The sequence below is a fragment of the Mustela putorius genome, unplaced genomic scaffold (assembly GCF_011764305.1).
Source record: "Mustela putorius furo isolate JIRA1106 unplaced genomic scaffold, ASM1176430v1.1 tig00003930_pilon_pilon_pilon, whole genome shotgun sequence".
Lineage (NCBI taxonomy): Eukaryota > Metazoa > Chordata > Mammalia > Carnivora > Mustelidae > Mustela > Mustela putorius.
Window position 1 is genome coordinate 459,669 of NW_025422075.1, and position 18,391 is coordinate 478,059.

Genomic DNA, 18,391 nt, shown 5'->3' on the forward strand with positions numbered 1-18,391 from the left:
CTAACCTACCCCACGAGATGGTAATAGGCAGAGTGCCATGCTAGGCCAAGCACGCTGTTGCAGGGTTGTGACTGTGTCTGCTTAGTTCAGCAGAGCAAGGTGTATCCCGGGCGTAAAATCGGAGCCCGGGAAAGCAAATCCCAAGAGGCACCAGCTCTCCCGCAGCTCTTCTTTCCTGCCGGGGCAGAGTGAACACCCAATGCCTTTCTGAGGAAGCAGCAGCGAAGTGCGGATCGTGCCAAGCCGAAAACTTCTGCGAAAGCATAGCAGTCGCTGGGAAATCAGAGTCGGTTCTGAGGGCTGCTGGTGCTGCTTGCCTTAGACTAATATTCGCAGCACGATGGGAGAAACCCGCATAGAGCGAAAGGCTCTTTGCCCAGGCATCCCCTCTGGGAAAGCACAGCAATCTTTCGGAAATCAGAGTCCGGTCTGAGGGATGCTACTGTTGCCTGAGCTGGTCTCCTAAGCACGGTGTAATAATAAACCCGCATGGAGCGAAATCCTCTATGCCTGGGCATCCCCTCTGCCTGAGAGAGAAGCGTGGTTGCGCCTGTGGAAAGAGCCTTAAGGAAAGGGATACGTTTTTTCAGTGCGGTCCCCAGGAGCATGTCTGTGGAAGGTGCAGCACGCTAGCCGGGGAGAACAGGAGCCATTGGCCTTCTGGTCTGGAAATGATTGCGAAGCCAGGAGAGCCGGCAATACAATTATCACCGGCTCCCTGTGCAGACAGACAGAAGCCTGGTTGCAAAGGAGACAGGAGGGGATGAGTAGGACAGGGCGCATGCTCCACACTTAGCAAGGGGTCTGGGCCGAAAGCATGCCTGTCCTGAACCTCTGGGCCCAAGGAGACAGCAGCTCCTTGGCCACCTGTCCCTGGGGCAGACATGCGCTAGCCACCAGGCGCCTATGCTGAACTTGCAGAAAGAAACAGCTCCCTGAAATAATGGGGAGTTAGATGCCGTCTTCCTCCAGGATGTGGAAGCTTGGAGGAGGCACGCGGTTTAAGGGTAAGGAGTGGGGACAGTCCCCCAAAGCTCCCTATTCAGTGCACGGGCAGTGTGCATGGATCCTGTCACCTCTCCTTTCCTGTGGGGAAAGCACTGGCCTAGTCCGAGAATCCGACTCATTGCCAGAGTAAAAGGCCACGCGATGCCTACACTGGGAGATGGTAGTGTGCATAGAGTGCCATCCTAGGCTATGCAGGCTACTGCAGTGTTGTGGCTGTATCTGCTTAGTTCGGCCTGGCAGGGTGAACCCAGGACACGAACATGGAGCCCGGGAAAGCAAGGCCCAAGGGGCACCAGCTCTACCGTAGCTCTTCTTCCCTGACGCGACTGAAGCCTTGATGAGGAAGCAGCAGCGAAGTGCTGTTCGCTCCAAGCCAAAGCCTCTTCGAAAGCACATCATTCGCTGAGAAATGTTCTGTGGGCTGCTTCTGCTTGCTTGAGCCCAGTCTCGCGGTGGGAGAAACCCACATACAGCGAAAGCCTCTTTGCCTGGGCATCCCCTCTGCCTGAGAGAGAGAGAAGCGCGGTTGCGCCTGTGGAAAGAGCCTTAAGGAAAGGGACACGTTTTTCACTGCGGTCCCCAGGAGCATGTCTGTGGAAGGTGCAGCACGCTGCCCGGGGAGAAGAGCAGGAGCCGTTGGCCTTCTGGTCTGGAAAAGGTTGCGAAGCAGGAGAGCCGGCCCTGGCAGGCACAGCGGCCGGAGGCAATACAACTGTCAAAAGCTCCAAGCAGAGTGAAAGAAGCCTGGCTGCTAAGGAGACAGGAGGGCATGAGTAGAGCAGGGCGCGTGCTCCACTCTTAGGAAGGAGTCTGGCAGAAAGCATGCCTTTTCTGAACCTCTTTGCCTAAGGAGACAGCAGCTCCATGGCCCCCTGTCCCTGGGGCAGACTGCGCTAGCCACCAGGCGCCTACGCTAAACTCGCAGAAACAGCTCCCTGAAAGAACGGGGAGTCCGATGCCGTCTTCCTCTAGGATGTGGAAGCTTGGAGGAGGCACAGGGTTTAAGGGGAAGGAGTGGGCACAGTCCCCAAAAGCTCCATAATCTGTGCACGTTCCGTGTGCAGGGATCCTGTGGCCTCCTTTCTCCTGTGGGGAAGGCACTGGCCTAGCCGAGTCTGCCTGAGAATCAGAGCAAAAAGCAAAGCGTAACCTACCCCAGGAGATGGTAAAAGACCATAGAGTGCCATGCTAGGCCAAGCACGCTGCTGCAGGGTTGTGATTGTGTCTGCTTAGTTGAGCATAGCAACGTAAATCCCGTTCGTAAACTCGCAGCCCAGGAAAGAAAAAACCCAAGAGGCACCAGCTCTCCCGCAGCTCTTCTTCCCTGCAGCGACAGAACGAACACCCAAAGCCTTTCTGAGGAAGCAGCAGCGAAGTGCTGTTCGCTCCAAGCCAAAGCCTCTTCGAAAGCACATCATTCGCTGAGAAATGTTCTGTGGGCTGCTTCTGCTTGCTTGAGCCCAGTCTCGCGGTGGGGAGAAACCCACATACAGCGAAGCCTTTTTGCCTGGGCATCCCCTCTGCCTGAGAGAGAAGCGCGGTTGTTCCTGTGGAAAGAGCCTTAAGGAAAGGGACACACTGCGGTCCCCAAGAGCATGTCTGTTGAAGGTGCAGCACGCTGACCGGGAAAAGTGCAGGAGACGTTGGCCTTCTGGTCTGGAAACGGTTGCGAAGCAGGGAGCAAGCCCTGGCAGGCACAGCGGCCGGTGGCAATACTACTGTCACCCGCTCCCAGTGCAGAGAGACGGAAGCCTCGCTGCTAAGAAGACAGGAGGGGATGATTAGGGCAGGGCGCGTGCTCCTCTCTTAGGAAGGAGTCTGGGCAGAACGCATGCCTGTCCTGAACCTCTGGGCCTAAGGAGACAGCATCCCCATGGCCACCTGTCCCTGGGGCAGACATGCGCTAGCCACCAGGCGCCTACGCTGAACTCGCAGAAACAGCTCAGTGAAAGAAAGGGGAGTCAGATGCCGTCTTCCTCTAGGATGTGGAAGCTTGGAGGAGGCACGGGGTTTAAAGGGGAAGGAGTGGGCACAGTCCCCAAAAGCTCCATAATCTGTGCACGGGCCGTGTGCAGGAATCCTGTCGCCTCCTTTCTCCTGTGGGGAAGGCACTGACCTTTCCGAGTGTGCCTGAGATCCAGAGCAAAAAGCAAAGCCTAACCTACCCCAGGAGATGGTGAAAGGCATAGAGTGCCATGCTAGGCCAAGCATGCTGCTGCAGGGTTGTGATTGTAAGTCTGCTAAGTTCAGCATAGCATGGTAAATCCCGGTCGTAAACTCGCAGCCCAGGAAAGCTAAACCCAAGAGGCACCAGCTCTCCAGCAGCTCTTCTTCCCCGCAGCGACAGAACGAACACCCAAAGCCTTTCTGAGGAAGCAGCAGCGAAGTGCGGTTCGTGCCAAGCTGAAAACCTCTGCGAAAGCATAGCAGTCGCTGGGTAATCAGAGTCGTTTTTCTGTGGGCTACTGTTGCTGCTTGCCTTAGACTAATATTCGCAGCACGATGGGTGAAGCCCGCATAGAGCGAAAGCCTCTTTGCCCTGGCATCCCCTCTGGGAAAGCACAGCCATCTTTGGGAAATCAGAGTCCGGTCGGAGGGATACTCCTGTTGCCTGAGCTGGTCTCCTCAGCACGGTGTAATAAACACGCATGGAGCGAAATCCTCTATGCTGGGCATCCCCTCTGCCTGAGAGAGAAGCACGGTTGTGCCTGTGGAAAGAGCCTTAAGGAAAGGGACACGTTTTTCTGTGCAGTCCCCAGAAGCATGTCTGTGGAAGGTGCAGCACGCTGCCCGGGGAGAACAGGAGCCATTGGCCTTCTCGTCTGGAAAAGGTTTTGAAGCAGGAGAGCCGGCAATACAATTATCACCCGCTCCCAGTGAAGAGAGATGGAAGCCATGCTGCTAAGGAGACAGGAGGGGATGAGTAGGGCAGGGCGCGTGCTCCACTCTTAGGAAGGAGTCTGGGCAGAAAGCATGCCTGTCCTGAACCTTGGGCCTAAGGAGACAGCAGCTCCATGGCCACCTGTCCCCGGGGCAGACATGCGCTAGCCACCAGGCGCCTACGCTGAACTCGCAGAAACAGCTCCCTGAAAGAACGGGGAGTCAGGTGCCGTCTTCCTCTAGGATGTGGAAGCTTGGAGGAGGCACGGGGTTTAAAGGGGAAGGAGTGGGCACAGTCCCCAAAAGCTCCATAATCTGTGCACGGGCCGTGTGCAGGGATCCTGTCGCCTCCTTTCTCCTGTGGGGAAGGCACTGGCCTAGCCGAGTCTGCCTGAGAGCCACAGCAAAAAGCAAAGCCTAACCTACCCCACGAGATGGTAATAGGCAGAGTGCCATGCTAGGCCAAGCACGCTGTTGCAGGGTTGTGACTGTGTCTGCTTAGTTCAGCAGAGCAAGGTGTATCCCGGGCGTAAAATCGGAGCCCGGGAAAGCAAATCCCAAGAGGCACCAGCTCTCCCGCAGCTCTTCTTTCCTGCCGGGCAGAGTGAACACCCAATGCCTTTCTGAGGAAGCAGCAGCGAAGTGCGGATCGTGCCAAGCCGAAAACTTCTGCGAAAGCATAGCAGTCGCTGGGAAATCAGAGTCGGTTCTGAGGGCTGCTGGTGCTGCTTGCCTTAGACTAATATTCGCAGCACGATGGGAGAAACCCGCATAGAGCGAAAGGCTCTTTGCCCAGGCATCCCCTCTGGGAAAGCACAGCAATCTTTCGGAAATCAGAGTCCGGTCTGAGGGATGCTACTGTTGCCTGAGCTGGTCTCCTAAGCACGGTGTAATAAACCCGCATGGAGCGAAATCCTCTATGCCTGGGCATCCCCTCTGCCTGAGAGAGAAGCGTGGTTGCGCCTGTGGAAAGAGCCTTAAGGAAAGGGATACGTTTTTCAGTGCGGTCCCCAGGAGCATGTCTGTGGAAGGTGCAGCACGCTAGCCGGGGAGAACAGGAGCCATTGGCCTTCTGGTCTGGAAATGATTGCGAAGCAGGAGAGCCGGCAATACAATTATCACCGGCTCCCTGTGCAGACAGACAGAAGCCTGGTTGCAAAGGAGACAGGAGGGGATGAGTAGGACAGGGCGCATGCTCCACACTTAGCAAGGGGTCTGGGCCGAAAGCATGCCTGTCCTGAACCTCTGGGCCCAAGGAGACAGCAGCTCCTTGGCCACCTGTCCCTGGGGCAGACATGCGCTAGCCACCAGGCGCCTATGCTGAACTTGCAGAAACAGCTCCCTGAAATAATGGGGAGTTAGATGCCGTCTTCCTCCAGGATGTGGAAGCTTGGAGGAGGCACGCGGTTTAAGGGTAAGGAGTGGGGACAGTCCCCCCAAAGCTCCCTATTCCGTGCACGGGCAGTGTGCATGGATCCTGTCACCTCTCCTTTCCTGTGGGGAAAGCACTGGCCTAGTCCGAGAATCCGACTCATTGCCAGAGTAAAAGGCCACGCGATGCCTACACTGGGAGATGGTAGTGTGCATAGAGTGCCATCCTAGGCTATGCAGGCTACTGCAGTGTTGTGGCTGTATCTGCTTAGTTCGGCCTGGCAGGGTGAACCCAGGACACGAACATGGAGCCCGGGAAAGCAAGGCCCAAGGGGCACCAGCTCTACCGTAGCTCTTCTTCCCTGACGCGACTGAAGCCTTGATGAGGAAGCAGCAGCGAAGTGCTGTTCGCTCCAAGCCAAAGCCTCTTCGAAAGCACATCATTCGCTGAGAAATGTTCTGTGGGCTGCTTCTGCTTGCTTGAGCCCAGTCTCGCGGTGGGAGAAACCCACATACAGCGAAAGCCTCTTTGCCTGGGCATCCCCTCTGCCTGAGAGAGAAGCGCGGTTGCGCCTGTGGAAAGAGCCTTAAGGAAAGGGACACGTTTTTTTCACTGCGGTCCCCAGGAGCATGTCTGTGGAAGGTGCAGCACGCTGCCCGGGGAGAAGAGCAGGAGCCGTTGGCCTTCTGGTCTGGAAAAGGTTGCGAAGCAGGAGAGCCGGCCCTGGCAGGCACAGCGGCCGGTGGCAATACAACTGTCAAAAGCTCCAAGCAGAGTGAAAGAAGCCTGGCTGCTAAGGAGACAGGAGGGCATGAGTAGGGCAGGGCGCGTGCTCCACTCTTAGGAAGGAGTCTGGCAGAAAGCATGCCTTTCCTGAACCTCTTTGGCCTAAGGAGACAGCATCTCCATGGCCCCCTGTCCCTGGGGCAGACTGCGCTAGCCACCAGGCGCCTACGCTAAACTCGCAGAAACAGCTCCCTGAAAGAACGGGGAGTCCGATGCCGTCTTCCTCTAGGATGTGGAAGCTTGGAGGAGGCACGGGGTTTAAGGGGAAGGAGTGGGCACAGTCCCCAAAAGCTCCATAATCTGTGCACGTTCCGTGTGCAGGGATCCTGTCGCCTCCTTTCTCCTGTGGGGAAGGCACTGGCCTAGCCGAGTCTGCCTGAGAATCAGAGCAAAAAGCAAAGCGTAACCTACCCCAGGAGATGGTAAAAGACATAGAGTGCCATGCTAGGCCAAGCACGCTGCTGCAGGGTTGTGATTGTGTCTGCTTAGTTGAGCATAGCAACGTAAATCCCGTTCGTAAACTCGCAGCCCAGGAAAGCAAAACCCAAGAGGCACCAGCTCTCCCGCAGCTCTTCTTCCCTGCAGCGACAGAACGAACACCCAAAGCCTTTCTGAGGAAGCAGCAGCGAAGTGCTGTTCGCTCCAAGCCAAAGCCTCTTCGAAAGCACATCATTCGCTGAGAAATGTTCTGTGGGCTGCTTCTGCTTGCTTGAGCCCAGTCTCGCGGTGGGAGAAACCCACATACAGCGAAAGCCTCTTTGCCTGGGCATCCCCTCTGCCTGAGAGAGAAGCGCGGTTGTTCCTGTGGAAAGAGCCTTAAGGAAAGGGACACGCTGCGGTCCCCAAGAGCATGTCTGTGGAAGGTGCAGCACGCTGACCGGGAAAAGTGCAGGAGACGTTGGCCTTCTGGTCTGGAAACGGTTGCGAAGCAGGGAGCAAGCCCTGGCAGGCACAGCGGCCGGTGGCAATACTACTGTCACCCGCTCCCAGTGCAGAGAGACGGAAGCCTCGCTGCTAAGAAGACAGGAGGGGATGATTAGGGCAGGGCGCGTGCTCCTCTCTTAGGAAGGAGTCTGGGCAGAACGCATGCCTGTCCTGAACCTCTGGGCCTAAGGAGACAGCATCCCCATGGCCACCTGTCCCTGGGGCAGACATGCGCTAGCCACCAGGCGCCTACGCTGAACTCGCAGAAACAGCTCAGTGAAAGAAAGGGGAGTCAGATGCCGTCTTCCTCTAGGATGTGGAAGCTTGGAGGAGGCACGGGGTTTAAAGGGGAAGGAGTGGGCACAGTCCCCAAAAGCTCCATAATCTGTGCACGGGCCGTGTGCAGGAATCCTGTCGCCTCCTTTCTCCTGTGGGGAAGGCACTGACCTTTCCGAGTGTGCCTGAGATCCAGAGCAAAAAGCAAAGCCTAACCTACCCCAGGAGATGGTGAAAGGCATAGAGTGCCATGCTAGGCCAAGCATGCTGCTGCAGGGTTGTGATTGTAAGTCTGCTAAGTTCAGCATAGCATGGTAAATCCCGGTCGTAAACTCGCAGCCCAGGAAAGCTAAACCCAAGAGGCACCAGCTCTCCAGCAGCTCTTCTTCCCCGCAGCGACGACAGAACGAACACCCAAAGCCTTTCTGAGGAAGCAGCAGCGAAGTGCGGTTCGTGCCAAGCTGAAAACCTCTGCGAAAGCATAGCAGTCGCTGGGTAATCAGAGTCGTTTCTGTGGGCTACTGTTGCTGCTTGCCTTAGACTAATATTCGCAGCACGATGGGTGAAGCCCGCATAGAGCGAAAGCCTCTTTGCCCTGGCATCCCCTCTGGGAAAGCACAGCCATCTTTGGGAAATCAGAGTCCGGTCGGAGGGATACTCCTGTTGCCTGAGCTGGTCTCCTCAGCACGGTGTAATAAACACGCATGGAGCGAAATCCTCTATGCCTGGGCATCCCCTCTGCCTGAGAGAGAAGCACGGTTGTGCCTGTGGAAAGAGCCTTAAGGAAAGGGAAACGTTTTTTCTGTGCAGTCCCCAGAAGCATGTCTGTGGAAGGTGCAGCACGCTGCCCGGGGAGAACAGGAGCCATTGGCCTTCTCGTCTGGAAAAGGTTTTGAAGCAGGAGAGCCGGCAATACAATTATCACCCGCTCCCAGTGAAGAGAGACAGAAGCCAGGCTGCTAAGGAGACAGGAGGGGATGAGTAGGGCAGGGCGCGTGCTCCACTCTTAGGAAGGAGTCTGGGCAGAAAGCATGCCTGTCCTGAACCTTGGGCCTAAGGAGACAGCAGCTCCATGGCCACCTGTCCCCGGGGCAGACATGCGCTAGCCACCAGGCGCCTACGCTGAACTCGCAGAAAAGCAGCTCCCTGAAAGAACGGGGAGTCAGGTGCCGTCTTCCTCTAGGATGTGGAAGCTTGGAGGAGGCACGGGGTTTTAAAGGGGAAGGAGTGGGCACAGTCCCCAAAAGCTCCATAATCTGTGCACGGGCCGTGTGCAGGGATCCTGTCGCCTCCTTTCTCCTGTGGGGAAGGCACTGGCCTAGCCGAGTCTGCCTGAGAGCCACAGCAAAAAGCAAAGCCTAACCTACCCCACGAGATGGTAATAGGCAGAGTGCCATGCTAGGCCAAGCACGCTGTTGCAGGGTTGTGTGACTGTGTCTGCTTAGTTCAGCAGAGCAAGGTGTATCCCGGGCGTAAAATCGGAGCCCGGGAAAGCAAATCCCAAGAGGCACCAGCTCTCCCGCAGCTCTTCTTTCCTGCCGGGCAGAGTGAACACCCAATGCCTTTCTGAGGAAGCAGCAGCGAAGTGCGGATCGTGCCAAGCCGAAAACTTCTGCGAAAGCATAGCAGTCGCTGGGAAATCAGAGTCGGTTCTGAGGGCTGCTGGTGCTGCTTGCCTTAGACTAATATTCGCAGCACGATGGGAGAAACCCGCATAGAGCGAAAGGCTCTTTGCCCAGGCATCCCCTCTGGGAAAGCACAGCAATCTTTCGGAAATCAGAGTCCGGTCTGAGGGATGCTACTGTTGCCTGAGCTGGTCTCCTAAGCACGGTGTAATAAAACCCGCATGGAGCGAAATCCTCTATGCCTGGGCATCCCCTCTGCCTGAGAGAGAAGCGTGGTTGCGCCTGTGGAAAGAGCCTTAAGGAAAGGGATACGTTTTTCAGTGCGGTCCCCAGGAGCATGTCTGTGGAAGGTGCAGCACGCTAGCCGGGGAGAACAGGAGCCATTGGCCTTCTGGTCTGGAAATGATTGCGAAGCAGGAGAGCCGGCAATACAATTATCACCGGCTCCCTGTGCAGACAGACAGAAGCCTGGTTGCAAAGGAGACAGGAGGGGATGAGTAGGACAGGGCGCATGCTCCACACTTAGCAAGGGGGTCTGGGCCGAAAGCATGCCTGTCCTGAACCTCTGGGCCCAAGGAGACAGCAGCTCCTTGGCCACCTGTCCCTGGGGCAGACATGCGCTAGCCACCAGGCGCCTATGCTGAACTTGCAGAAACAGCTCCCTGAAATAATGGGGAGTTAGATGCCGTCTTCCTCCAGGATGTGGAAGCTTGGAGGAGGCACGCGGTTTAAGGGTAAGGAGTGGGGACAGTCCCCCAAAGCTCCCTATTCAGTGCACGGGCAGTGTGCATGGATCCTGTCACCTCTCCTTTCCTGTGGGGAAAGCACTGGCCTAGTCCGAGAATCCGACTCATTGCCAGAGTAAAAAGGCCACGCGATGCCTACACTGGGAGATGGTAGTGTGCATAGAGTGCCATCCTAGGCTATGCAGGCTACTGCAGTGTTGTGGCTGTGTATCTGCTTAGTTCGGCCTGGCAGGGTGAACCCAGGACACGAACATGGAGCCCGGGAAAGCAAGGCCCAAGGGGCACCAGCTCTACCGTAGCTCTTCTTCCCTGACGCGACTGAAGCCTTGATGAGGAAAGCAGCAGCGAAGTGCTGTTCGCTCCAAGCCAAAGCCTCTTCGAAAGCACATCATTCGCTGAGAAATGTTCTGTGGGCTGCTTCTGCTTGCTTGAGCCCAGTCTCGCGGTGGGAGAAACCCACATACAGCGAAAGCCTCTTTGCCTGGGCATCCCCTCTGCCTGAGAGAGAAGCGCGGTTGCGCCTGTGGAAAGAGCCTTAAGGAAAGGGACACGTTTTTTCACTGCGGTCCCCAGGAGCATGTCTGTGGAAGGTGCAGCACGCTGCCCGGGGAGAAGAGCAGGAGCCGTTGGCCTTCTGGTCTGGAAAAGGTTGCGAAGCAGGAGAGCCGGCCCTGGCAGGCACAGCGGCCGGAGGCAATACAACTGTCACCCGCTCCCAAGTGAGAGAGAGAAAGAAGCCTGGCTGCTAAGGAGACAGGAGGGGATGAGTAGGGCAGGGCGCGTGCTCCACTCTTAGGAAGGAGTCTGGGCAGAAAGCATGCCTTTCCTGAACCTCTTGGGCCTAAGGAGACAGCAGCTCCATGGCCACCTGTCCCTGGGGCAGACATGCGCTAGCCACCAGGCGCCTACGCTGAACTCGCAGAAAAACAGCTCCCTGAAAGAACGGGGAGTCAGGTGCCGTCTTCCTCTAGGATGTGGAAGCTTGGAGGAGGCACGGGGGTTTAAAGGGGAAGGAGTGGGCACAGTCCCCAAAAGCTCCATAATCTGTGCACGGGCCGTGTGCAGGGATCCTGTCGCCTCCTTTCTCCTGTGGGGAAGGCACTGGCCTAGCCGAGTCTGCCTGAGAGCCACAGCAAAAAGCAAAGCCTAACCTACCCCACGAGATGGTAATAGGCAGAGTGCCATGCTAGGCCAAGCACGCTGTTGCAGGGTTGTGACTGTGTCTGCTTAGTTCAGCAGAGCAAGGTGTATCCCGGGCGTAAAATCGGAGCCCGGGAAAGCAAATCCCAAGAGGCACCAGCTCTCCCGCAGCTCTTCTTTCCTGCCGGGCAGAGTGAACACCCAATGCCTTTCTGAGGAAGCAGCAGCGAAGTGCGGATCGTGCCAAGCCGAAAACTTCTGCGAAAGCATAGCAGTCGCTGGGAAATCAGAGTCGGTTCTGAGGGCTGCTGGTGCTGCTTGCCTTAGACTAATATTCGCAGCACGATGGGAGAAACCCGCATAGAGCGAAAGGCTCTTTGCCCAGGCATCCCCTCTGGGAAAGCACAGCAATCTTTCGGAAATCAGAGTCCGGTCTGAGGGATGCTACTGTTGCCTGAGCTGGTCTCCTAAGCACGGTGTAATAAACCCGCATGGAGCGAAATCCTCTATGCCTGGGCATCCCCTCTGCCTGAGAGAGAAGCGTGGTTGCGCCTGTGGAAAGAGCCTTAAGGAAAGGGATACGTTTTTCAGTGCGGTCCCCAGGAGCATGTCTGTGGAAGGTGCAGCACGCTAGCCGGGGAGAACAGGGAGCCATTGGCCTTCTGGTCTGGAAATGATTGCGAAGCAGGAGAGCCGGCAATACAATTATCACCGGCTCCCTGTGCAGACAGACAGAAGCCTGGTTGCAAAGGAGACAGGAGGGGATGAGTAGGACAGGGCGCATGCTCCACACTTAGCAAGGGGTCTGGGCCGAAAGCATGCCTGTCCTGAACCTCTGGGCCCAAGGAGACAGCAGCTCCTTGGCCACCTGTCCCTGGGGCAGACATGCGCTAGCCACCAGGCGCCTATGCTGAACTTGCAGAAACAGCTCCCTGAAATAATGGGGAGTTAGATGCCGTCTTCCTCCAGGATGTGGAAGCTTGGAGGAGGCACGCGGTTTAAGGGTAAGGAGTGGGGACAGTCCCCCAAAGCTCCCTATTCAGTGCACGGGCAGTGTGCATGGATCCTGTCACCTCTCCTTTCCTGTGGGGAAAGCACTGGCCTAGTCCGAGAATCCGACTCATTGCCAGAGTAAAAGGCCACGCGATGCCTACACTGGGAGATGGTAGTGTGCATAGAGTGCCATCCTAGGCTATGCAGGCTACTGCAGTGTTGTGGCTGTATCTGCTTAGTTCGGCCTGGCAGGGTGAACCCAGGACACGAACATGGAGCCCGGGAAAGCAAGGCCCAAGGGGCACCAGCTCTACCGTAGCTCTTCTTCCCTGACGCGACTGAAGCCTTGATGAGGAAGCAGCAGCGAAGTGCTGTTCGCTCCAAGCCAAAGCCTCTTCGAAAGCACATCATTCGCTGAGAAATGTTCTGTGGGCTGCTTCTGCTTGCTTGAGCCCAGTCTCGCGGTGGGGAGAAACCCACATACAGCGAAAGCCTCTTTGCCTGGGCATCCCCTCTGCCTGAGAGAGAAGCGCGGTTGCGCCTGTGGAAAGAGCCTTAAGGAAAGGGACACGCATTTTTTCACTGCGGTCCCCAGGAGCATGTCTGTGGAAGGTGCAGCACGCTGCCCGGGGAGAAGAGCAGGAGCCGTTGGCCTTCTGGTCTGGAAAAGGTTGCGAAGCAGGAGAGCCGGCCCTGGCAGGCACAGCGGCCGGAGGCAATACAACTGTCAAAAGCTCCAAGCAGAGTGAAAGAAGCCTGGCTGCTAAGGAGACAGGAGGGCATGAGTAGGGCAGGGCGCGTGCTCCACTCTTAGGAAGGAGTCTGGCAGAAAGCATGCCTTTCCTGAACCTCTTTGCCTAAGGAGACAGCAGCTCCATGGCCCCCTGTCCCTGGGGCAGACTGCGCTAGCCACCAGGCGCCTACGCTAAACTCGCAGAAACAGCTCCCTGAAAGAACGGGGAGTCCGATGCCGTCTTCCTCTAGGATGTGGAAGCTTGGAGGAGGCACGGGGTTTAAGGGGAAGGAGTGGGCACAGTCCCCAAAAGCTCCATAATCTGTGCACGTTCCGTGTGCAGGGATCCTGTCGCCTCCTTTCTCCTGTGGGGAAGGCACTGGCCTAGCCGAGTCTGCCTGAGAATCAGAGCAAAAAGCAAAGCGTAACCTACCCCAGGAGATGGTAAAAGACATAGAGTGCCATGCTAGGCCAAGCACGCTGCTGCAGGGTTGTGATTGTGTCTGCTTAGTTGAGCATAGCAACGTAAATCCCGTTCGTAAACTCGCAGCCCAGGAAAGCAAAACCCAAGAGGCACCAGCTCTCCCGCAGCTCTTCTTCCCTGCAGCGACAGAACGAACACCCAAAGCCTTTCTGAGGAAGCAGCAGCGAAGTGCTGTTCGCTCCAAGCCAAAGCCTCTTCGAAAGCACATCATTCGCTGAGAAATGTTCTGTGGGCTGCTTCTGCTTGCTTGAGCCCAGTCTCGCGGTGGGAGAAACCCACATACAGCGAACGCCTTTTTGCCTGGGCATCCCCTCTGCCTGAGAGAGAAGCGCGGTTGTTCCTGTGGAAAGAGCCTTAAGGAAAGGGACACGCTTTTCACTGCGGTCCCCAAGAGCATGTCTGTTGAGGTGCAGCACGCTGACCGGGAAAAGTGCAGGAGACGTTGGCCTTCTGGTCTGGAAACGGTTGCGAAGCAGGGAGCAAGCCCTGGCAGGCACAGCGGCCGGTGGCAATACTACTGTCACCCGCTCCCAGTGCAGAGAGACGGAAGCCTCGCTGCTAAGAAGACAGGAGGGGATGATTAGGGCAGGGCGCGTGCTCCTCTCTTAGGAAGGAGTCTGGGCAGAACGCATGCCTGTCCTGAACCTCTGGGCCTAAGGAGACAGCATCCCCATGGCCACCTGTCCCTGGGGCAGACATGCGCTAGCCACCAGGCGCCTACGCTGAACTCGCAGAAACAGCTCACTGAAAGAAAGGGGAGTCAGATGCCGTCTTCCTCTAGGATGTGGAAGCTTGGAGGAGGCACGGGGTTTAAAGGGGAAGGAGTGGGCACAGTCCCCAAAAGCTCCATAATCTGTGCACGGGCCGTGTGCAGGAATCCTGTCGCCTCCTTTCTCCTGTGGGGAAGGCACTGACCTTTCCGAGTGTGCCTGAGATCCAGAGCAAAAAGCAAAGCCTAACCTACCCCAGGAGATGGTGAAAGGCATAGAGTGCCATGCTAGGCCAAGCATGCTGCTGCAGGGTTGTGATTGTAAGTCTGCTAAGTTCAGCATAGCATGGTAAATCCCGGTCGTAAACTCGCAGCCCAGGGAAAGCTAAACCCAAGAGGCACCAGCTCTCCAGCAGCTCTTCTTCCCCCGCAGCGACAGAACGAACACCCAAAGCCTTTCTGAGGAAGCAGCAGCGAAGTGCGGTTCGTGCCAAGCTGAAAACCTCTGCGAAAGCATAGCAGTCGCTGGGTAATCAGAGTCGTTTCTGTGGGCTACTGTTGCTGCTTGCCTTAGACTAATATTCGCAGCACGATGGGTGAAGCCCGCATAGAGCGAAAGCCTCTTTGCCCTGGCATCCCCTCTGGGAAAGCACAGCCATCTTTGGGAAATCAGAGTCCGGTCGGAGGGATACTCCTGTTGCCTGAGCTGGTCTCCTCAGCACGGTGTAATAAACACGCATGGAGCGAAATCCTCTATGCCTGGGCATCCCCTCTGCCTGAGAGAGAAGCACGGTTGTGCCTGTGGAAAGAGCCTTAAGGAAAGGGAACGTTTTTCTGTGCAGTCCCCAGAAGCATGTCTGTGGAAGGTGCAGCACGCTGCCCGGGGAGAACAGGAGCCATTGGCCTTCTCGTCTGGAAAAGGTTTTGAAGCAGGAGAGCCGGCAATACAATTATCACCCGCTCCCAGTGAAAGAGAGACAGAAGCCATGCTGCTAAGGAGACAGGAGGGGATGAGTAGGGCAGGGCGCGTGCTCCACTCTTAGGAAGGAGTCTGGGCAGAAAGCATGCCTGTCCTGAACCTTGGGCCTAAGGAGACAGCAGCTCCATGGCCACCTGTCCCCGGGGCAGACATGCGCTAGCCACCAGGCGCCTACGCTGAACTCGCAGAAACAGCTCCCTGAAAGAACGGGGAGTCAGGTGCCGTCTTCCTCTAGGATGTGGAAGCTTGGAGGAGGCACGGGGTTTAAAGGGGAAGGAGTGGGCACAGTCCCCAAAAGCTCCATAATCTGTGCACGGGCCGTGTGCAGGGATCCTGTCGCCTCCTTTCTCCTGTGGGGAAGGCACTGGCCTAGCCGAGTCTGCCTGAGAGCCACAGCAAAAAGCAAAGCCTAACCTACCCCACGAGATGGTAATAGGCAGAGTGCCATGCTAGGCCAAGCACGCTGTTGCAGGGTTGTGACTGTGTCTGCTTAGTTCAGCAGAGCAAGGTGTATCCCGGGCGTAAAATCGGGGAGCCCGGGAAAGCAAATCCCAAGAGGCACCAGCTCTCCCGCAGCTCTTCTTTCCTGCCGGGCAGAGTGAACACCCAATGCCTTTCTGAGGAAGCAGCAGCGAAGTGCGGATCGTGCCAAGCCGAAAACTTCTGCGAAAGCATAGCAGTCGCTGGGAAATCAGAGTCGGTTCTGAGGGCTGCTGGTGCTGCTTGCCTTAGACTAATATTCGCAGCACGATGGGAGAAACCCGCATAGAGCGAAAGGCTCTTTGCCCAGGCATCCCCTCTGGGAAAGCACAGCAATCTTTCGGAAATCAGAGTCCGGTCTGAGGGATGCTACTGTTGCCTGAGCTGGTCTCCTAAGCACGGTGTAATAAACCCGCATGGAGCGAAATCCTCTATGCCTGGGCATCCCCTCTGCCTGAGAGAGAAGCGTGGTTGCGCCTGTGGAAAGAGCCTTAAGGAAAGGGATACGTTTTTCAGTGCGGTCCCCAGGAGCATGTCTGTGGAAGGTGCAGCACGCTAGCCGGGGAGAACAGGAGCCATTGGCCTTCTGGTCTGGAAATGATTGCGAAGCAGGAGAGCCGGCAATACAATTATCACCGGCTCCCTGTGCAGACAGACAGAAGCCTGGTTGCAAAGGAGACAGGAGGGGATGAGTAGGACAGGGCGCATGCTCCACACTTAGCAAGGGGTCTGGGCCGAAAGCATGCCTGTCCTGAACCTCTGGGCCCAAGGAGACAGCAGCTCCTTGGCCACCTGTCCCTGGGGCAGACATGCGCTAGCCACCAGGCGCCTATGCTGAACTTGCAGAAACAGCTCCCTGAAATAATGGGGAGTTAGATGCCGTCTTCCTCCAGGATGTGGAAGCTTGGAGGAGGCACGCGGTTTAAGGGTAAGGAGTGGGGACAGTCCCCCAAAGCTCCCTATTCAGTGCACGGGCAGTGTGCATGGATCCTGTCACCTCTCCTTTCCTGTGGGGAAAGCACTGGCCTAGTCCGAGAATCCGACTCATTGCAGAGTAAAAGGCCACGCGATGCCTACACTGGGAGATGGTAGTGTGCATAGAGTGCCATCCTAGGCTATGCAGGCTACTGCAGTGTTGTGGCTGTATCTGCTTAGTTCGGCCTGGCAGGGTGAACCCAGGACACGAACATGGAGCCCGGGAAAGCAAGGCCCAAGGGGCACCAGCTCTACCGTAGCTCTTCTTCCCTGACGCGACTGAAGCCTTGATGAGGAAGCAGCAGCGAAGTGCTGTTCGCTCCAAGCCAAAGCCTCTTCGAAAGCACATCATTCGCTGAGAAATGTTCTGTGGGCTGCTTCTGCTTGCTTGAGCCCAGTCTCGCGGTGGGGAGAAACCCACATACAGCGAAAGCCTCTTTGCCTGGGCATCCCCTCTGCCTGAGAGAGAAGCGCGGTTGCGCCTGTGGAAAGAGCCTTAAGGAAAGGGACACGTTTTTCACTGCGGTCCCCAGGAGCATGTCTGTGGAAGGTGCAGCACGCTGCCCGGGGAGAAGACAGGAGCCGTTGGCCTTCTGGTCTGGAAAAGGTTGCGAAGCAGGAGAGCCGGCCCTGGCAGGCACAGCGGCCGGAGGCAATACAACTGTCAAAAGCTCCAAGCAGAGTGAAAGAAGCCTGGCTGCTAAGGAGACAGGAGGGCATGAGTAGAGCAGGGCGCGTGCTCCACTCTTAGGAAGGAGTCTGGCAGAAAGCATGCCTTTTCTGAACCTCTTTGCCTAAGGAGACAGCAGCTCCATGGCCACCTGTCCCTGGGGCAGACTGCGCTAGCCACCAGGCGCCTACGCTAAACTCGCAGAAAACAGCTCCCTGAAAGAACGGGGAGTCCGATGCCGTCTTCCTCTAGGATGTGGAAGCTTGGAGGAGGCACAGGGTTTAAGGGGAAGGAGTGGGCACAGTCCCCAAAAGCTCCATAATCTGTGCACGTTCCGTGTGCAGGGATCCTGTGGCCTCCTTTCTCCTGTGGGGAAGGCACTGGCCTAGCCGAGTCTGCCTGAGAATTCAGAGCAAAAAGCAAAGCGTAACCTACCCCAGGAGATGGTAAAAGACATAGAGTGCCATGCTAGGCCAAGCACGCTGCTGCAGGGTTGTGATTGTGTCTGCTTAGTTGAGCATAGCAACGTAAATCCCGTTCGTAAACTCGCAGCCCAGGAAAGCAGCAAAACCCAAGAGGCACCAGCTCTCCCGCAGCTCTTCTTCCCTGCAGCGACAGAACGAACACCCAAAGCCTTTCTGAGGAAGCAGCAGCGAAGTGCTGTTCGCTCCAAGCCAAAGCCTCTTCGAAAGCACATCATTCGCTGAGAAATGTTCTGTGGGCTGCTTCTGCTTGCTTGAGCCCAGTCTCGCGGTGGGAGAAACCCACATACAGCGAAAGCCTTTTTGCCTGGGCATCCCCTCTGCCTGAGAGAGAAGCGCGGTTGCGCCTGTGGAAAGAGCCTTAAGGAAAGGGACACGCTTTTCACGCGGTCCCCAAGAGCATGTCTGTTGAAGGTGCAGCACGCTGACCGGGAAAAGTGTGCAGGAGACGTTGGCCTTCTGGTCTGGAAACGGTTGCGAAGCAGGGAGCAAGCCCTGGCAGGCACAGCGGCCGGTGGCAATACTACTGTCACCCGCTCCCAGTGCAGAGAGACGGAAGCCTCGCTGCTAAGAAGACAGGAGGGGATGATTAGGGCAGGGCGCGTGCTCCTCTCTTAGGAAGGAGTCTGGGCAGAACGCATGCCTGTCCTGAACCTCTGGGCCTAAGGAGACAGCATCCCCATGGCCACCTGTCCCTGGGGCAGACATGCGCTAGCCACCAGGCGCCTACGCTAAACTCGCAGAAACAGCTCAGTGAAAGAAAGGGGAGTCAGATGCCGTCTTCCTCTAGGATGTGGAAGCTTGGAGGAGGCACGGGGTTTAAAGGGGAAGGAGTGGGCACAGTCCCCAAAAGCTCCATAATCTGTGCACGGGCCGTGTGCAGGAATCCTGTCGCCTCCTTTCTCCTGTGGGGAAGGCACTGACCTTTCCGAGTGTGCCTGAGATCCAGAGCAAAAAGCAAAGCCTAACCTACCCCAGGAGATGGTGAAAGGCATAGAGTGCCATGCTAGGCCAAGCATGCTGCTGCAGGGTTGTGATTGTAAGTCTGCTAAGTTCAGCATAGCATGGTAAATCCCGGTCGTAAACTCGCAGCCCCAGGAAGCTAAACCCAAGAGGCACCAGCTCTCCA